Here is a 9,281-nt window from a genome sequence, read left to right on the forward strand (position 1 = left end):
TAATTTGCTTGAAATATGCCCTTGAAAACTGCCTTTAATCTTTTTGGTAAGAGATTGGGTATTTTATATGAGAATGTTCTGCTTATGTGGCTACCTTTGCCTCCTTAGTGAAAGTGTGAGTCCCTGGACAGTAGGAACCACCTCTGAGGCACTTTTCAACTCCCTCTGCCTTAGCTCCACTGTTGAGCAGCACATTCCATGCTGAGCAGACAAGTAGATGAAAAGGCCAAAAGGCCAATGAACTCAAAGAAGCTCCCTGCCTCAGCAACAGGAGAGGAAATAGCTGACCCAGGAGGTCTCTGCTCTCTCATGTCCATAAAACTAAAAACAACTGCATGTGGGAAAGGCCAATGACCATTGCTCAAATTTCCTGTGCCTCAAGACCACAGAAAGCAGTGAGGATGTCTGGAAGAAGGGGTGGACAGCCGGGGCAAATTTGATGGTTCCAGAGCTGCCTCACTGCTGGCCAAGATGAGGAATCAAGCTTCATTTTGATTTCTGATAGTGGCACTGACTAACAGGCTCCCTCACCAACAGCCATGTCATCCTCCTCTTCCCAGACATGCAGCACACAGACTACATTTGTCAGCCTGCCTTTCCATTAATTGTGGCAAGGAACTTATTTCTGGCCAGTGGATTATGGGCAAAATTGTGGGTTACGGGTGAAAGTGTGTCACTTCTAGTCTTGGCCCACAGAAACTTCTCATGCTCAATTTTAACTTTTTTCTCCATCACCTGCTGAATGGAGACTTTGACATTCTGGAGGAGGGCAGAACCACACATAGAAGAAGCCTGGATCCCTAAATGACTGCATGGGTTCAAGATGGCATCTATAAACACACCTGCCCTCTGTGCCTCAACAATCTACACTAGAGGATGATGTGAGCAATACATAAAATGTTATTATGTTAAGGGATGTAGGGGTTGTTTGTTACAGCAATCTCACTGATGAATCCCATGAGATCTACTATGTGCCAGAAATTATCACAGGCATTTTATTTACCTTATTCCACTTGAGCTTCTCAGCAATGTTAAGATATAGGCATTGTAACTGGTCTATTTTATAGTGAAAAAAATACAATTCAGAGGCATGAAGTAACTTGCCCACTAAAGCAATGGAGAACTCCATTCTTCAGTCTCACTTCCATTATTACTTGATCTGTTTTGATATTACATCATCAGCCTGTACAGAAGGACATTAAAGAAATAGCTATAGGAAACTGAAATGTTTTTACTAGCACAGAGAATTATTGTTTATTATATCACACAAAGGTCTTTTTAGGGAGAGCCATTAAGTAATTTTATCTCAAGCCCAGTACCAGGGAAATGGCTTCTTTGATCAACCGGTATGTTTTTATTTTCAAGGACAATAAATCCCAAAAACATGATTCCTTCTTTGCTTTGGCTGCTGGGAATCCCAAGGTAATGTTTTAAGTCCAATTCTACTGGTGGTACAGGGTCATTAGAACCTATGCTCTGTAGATAAATCTTACCTTTGTTTCCATTACTTGGTGTCTCTTATTTTCCAAAGATTCTGACTTCCTACTTGATTCTATTTATCTATATAACATTTCCCGCCCTTTATTTTTTGAGACAGAGTCTCATTCTTTGTCACCCAGGCTGGAGTGCAGTGGCTCAATCACAGTTCACTGCAGCTTCGACTCCCCGGCTTAAGTGATTCGCCCACCTCAGCCTCCCTGGTAGCTGGGTCTACAGGTGTGCACCATAATGCCTGGATACTTTTTTTTGTTTGTTTTGTATTTTTTGTAGAGATAGGGTCTCGCCAGGTTGCCCAGGATGGTCTCGAACTCCTGAGCTCAAGCAATCCACCTACCAAAGCGCTGGGATTATAGGCATGAGCGACTGCGCCTGGCCACATTTTGTACTGCTAATGTATTCATGGAAGAACCTTAAACACTCTTTGGAATCAGGTAAAGGATAAAGAAATATGGGACTTGCTCAGGATTTCACAGCTATTTAGCATCAGGGTTAGGATTCAAGCCCATGGCTGAAAGCAGAAGGCAAGGCCTGTCGACTTTGCCAGGGTGCTGGGGCCTGAGTTTGCTCAAGTGGGTACTGACATGCCCTCTAGAAACAAGGCTCCTGGAGGGACCGCGAAGATCGGGCCTGCCTCCTCCTAAATGCTGGGCTTAGGTGGAGCCTGCTGTAACCTGGTACTTCAGAACACATCAAAGGTTAACAAACAGCAGCCGAGGACCCCACATGCCCTGCCGATGGATTTAGCTTGGCCCATCAATTTTTTAGAGTGACTAAGTCACCATCATTTGAAAATAATATTTCACCTTTAAAAAAAAGTCTGCATATCCGATCTTCTCATGAAAACTTGGGCAATGAGTCACGCATGGCAATCTTTGGTACCCTCGTTGACAGGCGCACATCCTTGAGTTCCGTGCCGATACCTGGCTGGTGAGCCTCACTTACCTGTGGCCTCTGTCTTCCCCTGTTGGTGTCTGAGGCTGAACTCTGGTTGATGATGACATGGATGATGCTGGGGTCTGGACAGCCTTCTATGCCTTCTTGAAGGCTTTCTGCCGCCTGTGCAAACTCATTGGGTTCTCAGCCTCTTGGGCATCCTTGGTTTTCTCGTTTGTAAATTGCTCTCTGTGGGAGTTCAGTTCCCCTTAGAAACCCCTGCCCATCCCACCCCATTCACCTAAGCTTTTCTCACCCTTCAGACTTGAGCCATCTCCTCTAGGAGGGCCACTAGGACCACCAGGTGACCTGTGTTCACACTTGCCCTCGTGTTGTGCTGTAATTATTTACCCCGTGGTCCTGCCACACATCTGTAGACTTCGCACATGCTTGTGGAATGAATGAATGAGTGAGGGAGTGAACAGGTTGAAGCTGCCTGGGTAGCCTGGCTCCAAACGCAGGGCTTAGAATCCTGTGCTCTCTCCCAATATCACGTTGGCAAAGAAAGCCCCAGCCTGGGCTCTGGTTATCCTGACTGCCTCTCCAATGCCAGGCTTTGCCGACTGAGCCACTGTCAGCCCAGCCACCCTCCCCAAGCTGACGTTCTGGGAGAAAGACGTCATAGTGCTAGACGGTCACACAAGCAGCCCCATGCACCGTCGACTCCCTTTGTTGAGAAGCAGCCCCGACAAGGAGCTTTTCTTTTCTCCTCTCCCCCCATCCTCTTCCCAGGCCTCCCCCCTCACCCAGTTCTCTCTTTAATTGCTGTTGCAGCGAGCAGGAAGAATGTCATAGATGTTGCATCTGTTTTTCTGGAAGACTGTGAAGGCGCATTAAAATATGTGCTCCGTGGGCGTCTGGTAGGCTGAGGCCTCTCTCATGGCTTAATAACGGGGGAAAGAGCTGAGGAAAGGAAGAAATGAAAGGGATAGTGAGACGGAGAGAGAAGGCGACACTCAGAGAACAAGAGAGAAAGAACACAGAGAGAGATGGAGAGAGAAGAGAGATGGAGTTAGAAACAGAGATGAGAGAGAGCCATTGTGAGTCTGTGGCCATTGCCACGTTCCTCTGATTTTCAGCATTTTTCTAACGGACAGTGGACAGAGATTTACGAAGGTTTATCCTAAACATCTGTGGCGTGAGGCCGACAAGATACACACTGTGGTTATTTTTGGGAGCAACGGAGAACCGCTCACGGAAACCCTGCCCGGCCAGGGGCCCCAAGGCTGCTGGGCCAGGGCTTGCCTGCCCCCTCCCTGTCCCCTCCCTGACCCCTGTTTCTTTGTCTTCTCCAAGGCGCTGGCAGGAGGCAGGGCTGGGCTCTTTCCAAAATCCATTCGTCCTGGAGTCGCCTGGGCTGGGAAAGTGCCCTCCATGTGGGCCGAGGGGGCCTGGAGGGATGCTGGGCATATGCAAGCGGTGACCAGCATGAGGGGCATCTAGGGAAGCCTAGAGGGAGAAGGGAGGAGGGGAGGGAAGTACAGGAGGGTGAGGTGACCATTGCCACATCAGCCCCGCTGCTCCGGCAGGACAAGGAGGGGAAGATATCTGCTGAACACAGACCTCCTACTGCTACCCCACCGGGTGACAGTTATCAATGCTCCCATTTCACAGACGGAGAAATGGAGGCTCAGAGAGTGAAGGGACTTGCCCAAGGGAACACAACCAGGGGGCCTTGGGATAGGGTAGAGTGGGTATTTGACACTTGGCCCTAAGTGACCATGTCCTGGGTCCCTCTCCCGGCAGTTCCTGTTTCTGTTGAGGGATCTCCATGGTTTGGGGGATGCTGACTCCACTGGAGACCTGAGATGAGCCCAAGGTCCAGGCTAGACCCATTCTTCCTTTTTGGCGACAGTAGCTGGGACAGCAGGCAGGAGGCAGAGCTCCAAAGATCACGATGCCTGGAAAAAGGGCTTGGATTGCTTCTTATGGGGGCAAAGGTGTAACAGGAGGAGCTCAAGCAGGGACTGGAGGGGGTCACAGCGGGGTCAGGCCAGGGTCTGGGGAACAAAGGCAAGCATTCAGATATCAACCAATCCAGCTATTCTCATGGTGTCCCAAGCCAGAGTGTGACTGATTAAAAATTAATAATCATCCTAGATATAAAGGCCTGGTCCAACTGTACCTCCATTTTACACATGAGAAACTGGGAAATAATTTTATTCAGTGCAATATGCCCAGAATGGTGTCTTTATGTAGTTCACTAAGAGGAGGAGGCCGGGGGTCTCAATGATTACCTGCACAACATACCTGCACTTTCTCCCCTTCCTAGTTTTTATTTAGCAACCCATCTGCTCCCCCACATTCCCTGTATTCCATGGAAGGCCGAGCTTCACCCCAGCTCTGGGCCGGATCCTTTTGCCTTCAGGCCTGTGCCCTGGTCACAGGAATTTATTCAAGGGCAGGAGTGGCCTAAACCCATTCAATCATAGTGAATCTCAGAGTCTTGGTCAGAATGCTAGGGCAGAACACTCTTGCTGTCTCTCTGGGTATGTTGAGGATGCATCAGGATCCCCCTGACAGATGTTAGAAGCCATCTGGCTACTTTAAGATAAATTATCTTAAGGATGAAGCTCAGCCGGGCGCGGTGGCTCACACCTGTAATCCCAGCACTTTGGGAGACCAAGGAGGGCGGGTCACCTGAGGTCAGGAGTTTGAGACCAGCCTGACTAACATGGCAAAATCACGTCTCTTATAAAAAATACAAAAATTAGCCGGGTATGTTGGTGGGTGCCTGTAATCCCAGCTGCTTGGGAGGCTGAGGCAGGGAGAATTGCTTGAAGCTGGGAGGCGGAGGTTGCAGTGAGCCAAGATTGTGCCACCGCACTCTAGCCTGGGCAACAAAGTGAGACTCTATCTCAAAATAAATAAATAAATACATAAATAAATAAGATAAAAATAAAAAGGATGAAGCTCACAGACGCAAAGGAGGGTAGAGTTGAGAGAACCGCTAAAAAATGGAGCTGGAGTCCTGATCGTCCTGATCGAGCCTCACCTGAAGCCCACCCATTCTTGACTCAGCTATGTGAATCAATAAATCAATACATCTCCTCTATTATTGTCATCAGCTTTAGTTAGGGTTTTCGTCACTTGGTTCTCGAATGATACAAGTGGTATAGTAGGGTAAAGTAGCTGGCCTGAGTTTGAGACCCATCCTCAGGGGTGGGATCTCGGACCCTGTTTCCCCACCTGTAAAATGATGATAACAGTCCCTCCTTGACTGGGCAACTGGGAGAGACACAACATAATTGGCACCACTAACACAATACTCAGCACCTAGTATGTACTGGCTTCAGAATTGTTCCCTTGGGGTACAGACCATTCTTGCTACTGGGCTTATAAGGGGAGCCCCCTGAAATCTCATCCTATGGGTGGGATACAATTCCTGCTTAGAGTCTGGGCAGGGAGGTGCACTGATTATGGTCCCTAGGACAGCCATCCTGGGAGCCTGGGCATGGTGCCCTAGCAGGCTCTCGGACCCGCCTCTGGTAGGCCAGGCAGCCAAAAATAGTTGGTTTGCTAGGTTTTGAACAGGAATCTATTTCAGGCCTGAGGAGGAGGACTTTTCGACCTGCCCTCTTGGACAGAACCACTCCCATGAGCTCAGGCAGACACATCAGCTCCCATGGAGCAAGGCCTGCTTCTCAAGGAGGACCGGGCCAGCCCAAGGCAAGGACCAGATGCGGGGCATGTTTCCATTATAAAAGCAAGATACATGGTGAAAATTTGACATACTGTACTTCATAGAGAAAAGGCGGCCCTCCGTGCCTCCCACTCAGTGCCCCTCCTTGAGCATCCTCAGCTGACAGTTTGTTGATGACATCTTTCCAGAGAGATTTAATGCCTACCCAATCATTTGTATGTATGCACTTTTCCTTACATATTTAGAATCATACTCTACTTACCCTTCAATTACCTGGTTTTTAAATAGCCTTATTGAAATATTATCATACCATAAAATTCACCCATTTAAAATGTACAGTTGAATGGCTTTTGGTATATTCGGAGTTCTGTAACCATTACCACAATCAATTTTAGAGCATTTTCAGTACTGCAAAAAGAAACCTGCACTTTTTGGCCATCAGCCACTAATTCCTCTATACTCCGCAGCCCCAGGCAACCTCTAATTTATTTTCTGTCTCTATAGATTTGCCTACTCCAGACATTTCATAGAAATGGGATCATACAATGCGTGTCCTTTGTGTCTGGTTTATTTCACCTTGCATGTTTCCAAGGTTCATCCGTGCTGTAGCGGATGTCAGTACTTCATGCCTTTTGATGACTGACTATTATTCCACTGTATAGACAGACCACATTATGAGTCAGGCTCAGTGTCTCATGCCTGTAATGCCAGCACTTTGGAGACCTCATTTGAGGTCAGGAGTTCAAGACCAGCCTGGCCAACACGGTGAAACCCCGTCTCTACTAAAAATACAAAAATTAGCCAGGTGTGGTGGTGTGTCCCTGGAGTCCCAGTTACTCAGGAGGCTGAGGCGGGAGAATGACTTGAACCCAGGAGGCAGAGGTTGCAGTGAGCCGAGATCGTGCCACTGCAGTCTAACCTGGGTGACAGAGTGAGACTCTGTCTCAAAACAAACAAACAAACAAAACTAAAAAAAAGAAAAAACAGAAAACATAGACCACATTTTCTTTATCATTCTTGAGTTGAATAAAGCTGCTATAAACATTCATCTACAGGTTTTTGTGTGGACATATCTTTTTATTTCTTCTGGGTATATACCTGGGGGCGAACTGCTGGGTCGCGTGATATCTCTTTTTTTAACTGCTAGAGGACCCACCAGGCCGTTTTCCATGCAGCTGTACCATTTGACATCCCCACCAGCAGTGTCTGAGGAGTCCATCTTTCCCACTCCCTCACCAACACTTGTTATTCTTTCTTGGACTGTGACCATCCCAGTGGGTGTGACGTGGTGGCATCTCACTGTGGCCTTGATTAGTAGCCTGGCTTTTGCTCTTACTGTATCTTGAAGGTTTCCCTGAGTCATAGACTCATTTAAACCTGTTTATTACTTACCGCTTATTCCAGCATGAGACTGTGTTCTACTTAACCACCCCGCTATTGATGGGCACTTGGATTATTTCCTGTCAGGCTGCAGTGAACCCTCCCAAGCAGATGAGGGACCCTGAGTGGGTTCTATCCATGATTCTGGGAGAATGTTTGGAGGAGACCTCCTAGCCTGTGGCTGGGGTCTCCTCCGTAATACAGAGACGGTTACCTGCCCCAGCTCTGCCCCGATATGCTGTGGGACCTTGAGGCAAGCCACAGAACTTCTCTGGGCCTCTTAAAGCAAGGTTCCAGCTGAGTTCCTCAGCACCTGGCTTTCCTATCCCATCCCCTTATTATTCTGGTAATCACCTGTGTCACCTTGGCAGCTGCATTAAAAACTTTTTTTTTTTTTTTTTTTTTTTTTTTTACCACTCAGATCAAAGATCCTCTGCTATAGTTTCAAGACCTCATTTGCCCCTCCCAAAAGTCTTGAGACAGAAACTCCGTGGGGGCTGTGGTCTGACCGGAGGCCGAGGGTGTGCGACCAGCCCACTGACTACCAGTGGGCGGGAGTCGTCCATCAGAGCCAGGCTTCAACTCTGGCTCTGCAGCCTCCCCATGGGAGAGCTTGGGCAGTGGATATCACTATGGTGCCCACCTCCATAAAGCCAGGATGGGAGCTGCTCTGGGAGGTCTCTGCGTGCCCCTCCAGAGCCACTCCCCACCCTTCCCCACCTGCTCGGAACTCAGAGCCTGACCTCCACAGGAACCATCACCCTGGCTCCCCACCCTCTGTCTTCTGGCTGAGCTGGCCAGCACCGACAGAGCTCAGAGAACGGGAGTAGAGAGGCTGCAGCATCGGTTCCCCGGCCCCTCCTTGACGGTCATCACGGGGTGGCGGTGGCCGCAGCCCCTGTCCAGCTCTTGCTAGTTTCATGCCAGGCAGAGGGAGGTAACAGCTCGGTACAATTGGCAGCCCCGGGACTCCTCTGCAATCTCCCGTTTCCTGCTGGGTCCCTGACTGATTTGGTGACCCTTTCTCACAGGCATGAAAAGGATGAAATAAGAAAATGACACACGAAGGTCAGTCCTGGCCCTGTCCTCGTGTCCAGAGAGCCCTCCCCACCCGATGGTCTTCCTCTCCTGGGGGCCCGGAGGAAGGTGCTGCTATTGTTCTTGGCCTCTTCCTTTGCCCATGAAGGCCGTGGCTGCGGAAAGCTCCAGAACTGAGGGATCACGCTAGCCGAAAATCTTGGCGCCAGACGGGTCCTAGCAAGTGGAAATAAGCTGGACGGGGAGGCTATGACTTGATTCCGGGGGAAGAAACTGCTCCTGGGCCTGGGCTGGCTGCCCACATGGTGCATCGCAACCCGCCATGTGCTCCTGGGACCTGCCAGTATGCGCACTCTGCCCACTCATCAGTGACACCCACACCCACAAACAGTACACGTACCACACCCCACATGCAGCATTACGCACGCCGCATCCCAGGACACACACAAACCGCATCCCAGGTCACATTCTAGAGGACGTCACAGCGGACATGCCCTGTGTATCACACACACCTGGGTAATTACCTGTTCCCCGCTCCCCACCCACATAGACACACACCCGTCCTCAGCGTTCCACCAAGGACATGGTCACCACAGGCATGGGCTGGGGAAAGCCTGGCCCCTGGTGCATGGAAAAGCAAGCTCAGGGAAACCTGTGTGTGTGTGTGGTGTGGTGTGTGTATGTGTGTGTGTATGTTTGGTGTCTGTGTGTGGTGTTTATGTGCATGTGTGTGTGGTGTCTGTGTGTGGTGTATGTGTGTGTGGTGTATGTGTATGGTGTGTGTGTG

The sequence above is a fragment of the Piliocolobus tephrosceles genome, chromosome 4 (assembly GCF_002776525.5).
Source record: "Piliocolobus tephrosceles isolate RC106 chromosome 4, ASM277652v3, whole genome shotgun sequence".
Taxonomy (NCBI): domain Eukaryota; kingdom Metazoa; phylum Chordata; class Mammalia; order Primates; family Cercopithecidae; genus Piliocolobus; species Piliocolobus tephrosceles.